This window comes from Phocoena phocoena, chromosome 14, assembly GCF_963924675.1.
Source record: "Phocoena phocoena chromosome 14, mPhoPho1.1, whole genome shotgun sequence".
Lineage (NCBI taxonomy): Eukaryota > Metazoa > Chordata > Mammalia > Artiodactyla > Phocoenidae > Phocoena > Phocoena phocoena.
Genome location: NC_089232.1, coordinates 8,744,756 through 8,748,343, shown reverse-complemented (window position 1 = coordinate 8,748,343; position 3,588 = coordinate 8,744,756). Strand labels below are relative to the sequence as shown.

At 41.6% G+C, this 3,588-nt stretch overlaps 1 pseudogene; it reads right to left on the bottom strand.

The window, feature by feature from the left end:
• Positions 1–422: 422 nt before the first annotated feature.
• Positions 423–833, bottom strand: LOC136133773 (ATP synthase F(0) complex subunit C1, mitochondrial pseudogene; annotated as a pseudogene).
• Positions 834–3,588: the final 2,755 nt, after the last annotated feature.

The following is a 3,588-nucleotide window of genomic DNA, read 5'->3' as shown; positions in this document are numbered from 1 at the left end:
TCCTCATCTTAAAGGAAATGCTTTCAGTTTTCATCGTTGAGTATGACATTTGCTGTGGGTTTTCCAGATATGCCTTGTACTATGTTAAGATAGTTTCCTTTGAAAGTCTTTGTCTAGTAACTGATGCATGTGTTTCTTCAGAGATGGCTTCTGGAGATTTATTTTCTTTCTTTAAATGAGTATTTCCTCGTTTCTTTGTATGCCCTGTGATCATTGAAAATTTGGCATTTGAAAAAATAGTTGCATCTCCAATATTTGTAGACCAATATGGAAGACCTTTGCTAATTTATGGGCCCTTGAGGTTTTTTTCTTTTTTGAGTTTAGAGAAACATTGTGTTTAATGGTAAAGCTTAGCACACTCCAGCCGCAGGCGTGGCCTGGAGTCCAAGCAGCAGGGGTGGGTAGGAGACCTCCATGGAGCCTCACATGGCGAAATTGATGAGGAAGATGACCATCAGATAGAAGAGCCACATAGCCTCAGATAGGGCAAAGCCCAGAATGGCATAGGAGAAGAGCTGCTGCTTCAGAGACAGGTTCTTGGCATAGCCAATGGTCAAGCTGCCAAACGCTCTTCCAGTACCGGCCCCTGAACCAACCACACCAACTGTGGTGGCCCCAGCGCCAATAAACTTGGCCGCTGTGTCAGTGTCCTGGGAGACCACACTGGTCTGGAACTCCCGCCTGGCCACCTGAAGTGGGACACTGCTGTAGGAAGGCTGTTCAGATGGGACCTCTGGCCTCCTCAGGAAGGAGGCAGACGCAGGTCTGATCAGGCCCCTGGTACAAGAGTGGATCAGAGCAGGAGGAGTGAGTAGTGCCCCGCTGGTCTGCATTTTTTCAGTCTCCCGGCTTTAGCTCTAGGACTCTGGGCCCTTGAGTTTTGTGGTCATCCCTGGGTAGAGGCTGAAGATATTATCAGATGTTTCCTATGCATGTATTCTGTCTGGTCTTGTGTGTGTGCTTTTTAAAATTTTCTTCTATATACATAGCTGATTTCAAATGGCTTAATTTTGCAAAGAGCCTCACTCCAACTTATTCTCAGAGCCTTAGATGTTCTATTTATGTTTCTATTATTTTTGAGAAATATTATTACTTGTAATGTCTTTCCCCCAAGCATCTGCATGTATGCAGTTCCTCTGCCGTTTTCACATATCATGGCACCCACTACTGTCTTCTGTGGCCTCTGCCAGTCTGAAATCCAAATTATGCCACCATTCCCTTTTTGAGCTCCAAGTCAGGTGAGATAGAAGCCAGTCTCTGGGTCAGTCTACAGATCAAAATGTTGCAAACAAATTATTCTCTGCTCCTTCTGTCCTGAGGAATGGAACTGGGAATCAGGCCACTTCATTCTGATCACACTGTGCTATACTGGGTGGGATAAGGGTGAGTAGAAATGCTGTGAAATTTCCTACCATTCTGAATGTGATTTTTTTCTTGATGGGGCATTTGCTTGGTTGCTGTAGATCTTTGACTGGTTTCCAGAGCTCCTGTAAAGTTATTTTAGTCTGTCTGTAGTGTTTTGTTTAATGTTCCCCCTCAGGAAAAATGGCCTGGAGCTTCACAATCCACCATCACTCCTGGTGAAGAGTTTTTAGATACAACACAAAAAGCAGTCCATGGAAGAAAAAATTGATAAGTTAGACCTTCTTAAAATTAAAAGCTTCTTCTCTGAGAAAGACACTGTTAAGAGAATTGAGAGACAAGACACAGCTCCGGAGAAAATACTTATAAAACACATATCTGATAAAGGACAGGTATCCAAATTAGATAAAGAATTCTTAACAATAAGAAAACAAACAACCCAGTTTAAAAGTGGGCAAAATATCTGCTCCGACACCTCACCAAAGAATATGTCAAAGAATCACAAGAAAAGATGTTCGGTATCATTTGTCATTAGGGAATTGCAAATTAAAACAACACTGAGATACTGCTAACAACTATTTGAAGAGATAAAAGTCACGAAACTGACAATATCAATTGCTGGCAAGGGTGCAGAGGAGAAGGAACCCTTGTTCACAGCTGTGGGAATGCAAAATGGTGCAGGCAGTTTGGAGGACAATTCGGCAATTTCTCGCCATGCAACCCGGCAAATTGTGCTCCTACGTATTTACCCAAGTGACTTGAAAATCTCTGTCCACAAAAATCTGTACATAAAGGTTTATAGCAGCTTTATTCCTAATCAACCCAAACTGGAAGGAATCAAGGTGTCCTTCGATAGGTGAAAGTATAAACAAACTTTGGTCTATCTAAACGATGGAACATTACTCAGAAATAAAAAGAAATGAGCTATCAGGCCATGAAAAGACACAGTTTAATCCTAAGTGCATGTTCCTAACCAAAAGAAACCAGTGTGAAAAGGCTACATACTGTATTATTTGCATCATACGACATCCTGGAAAAGGCAAAACTATAGTTAAAAGATCAGTGGTTTGCAGGTGTTTGGGGGGAAGGTGGGAGGGTTGAATAAATGAAGCACAGAGGGTTTTTTTAGGGTGGTTAAAATATTCTGTATGATACTGTAATTGTGGATATGTGACACTATGCATTTGTCAGAACCTATAGAACTTTGCAGCACAAAGAATGAACCTTACTGAAATAGATAGCTAATGGGAAGCAGCTGCATAGCGCAGGGAGATCAGCTCGGTGCTTTGTGACCACCTAGAGGGGTGGATAGGGAGGGTGGGAGGGAGACGCAAGAGGGATACGTAGAGCTGATTCACTTTGTTACACAGCAGCAACTAACACAACAGTGTAAAGCAATTATACTCCAATAAAGATGTTTAGGAATAAACAATAAATCATTTAGGAAGATCCCAGGATGGAATGAAAAATATGGCAAAACAATCTGGCTTATGACAGATGTATGAAACAACCTCATTGAAGGGGATAGGGGAAAAGTTGCTGACCTAAATAACTTTGAAAATGAGTGTAGTCTGTACGACCAAAAGCAAAAGAAACTGCATATCAGCACTCTAGTTGATAAAGTTGTTTCCCATGTGAGTTCAGGTTAGCAGTTCTGATACTGTACAGTGGAATTGAATAATTTAGTAAATAGAGAGCAGACGGTAGGGTCCAGCTTTCTCGTTGTTGGAGTGGGAGTTTACCCATACACAAAGGGAGGAAGCTACGATGTTCCATATCATAATTCATTAGAGACATTAGTATGACTCATGTTTAGCTTAACATAGATAGTTAAATATAGAAATAATTATAGATATGTATATATACAGGAGTTAGCATGCACGTGTATATTTCCTTGCCTTGTCAGCTGAGAGGGCCTAGAAGCAATGATCTGGTAGCAACAAGCGTACCTCGCACTCAGATCTTGGTTTCCAATGCCATTCTCCAATAAAGGGAACTGGGGCCCTTGGAGAAATCACTGATTAGGGCAGAAAATATATAAGATCAGACTGGAGGCTATTGTAGTGCCAGAAAATAAGGAAGTGCTCAGACGACCCCTGCCAAAAAAACCCACACTGACAGTACTGTGCAACAGGGCACAGAACCAATGGAAAGTGTTCCCAGTGGCCAAAGCTGAAACACTTTTGCACAATAAAATAAAGTAATACTGGATTATAGCCCAAAGCA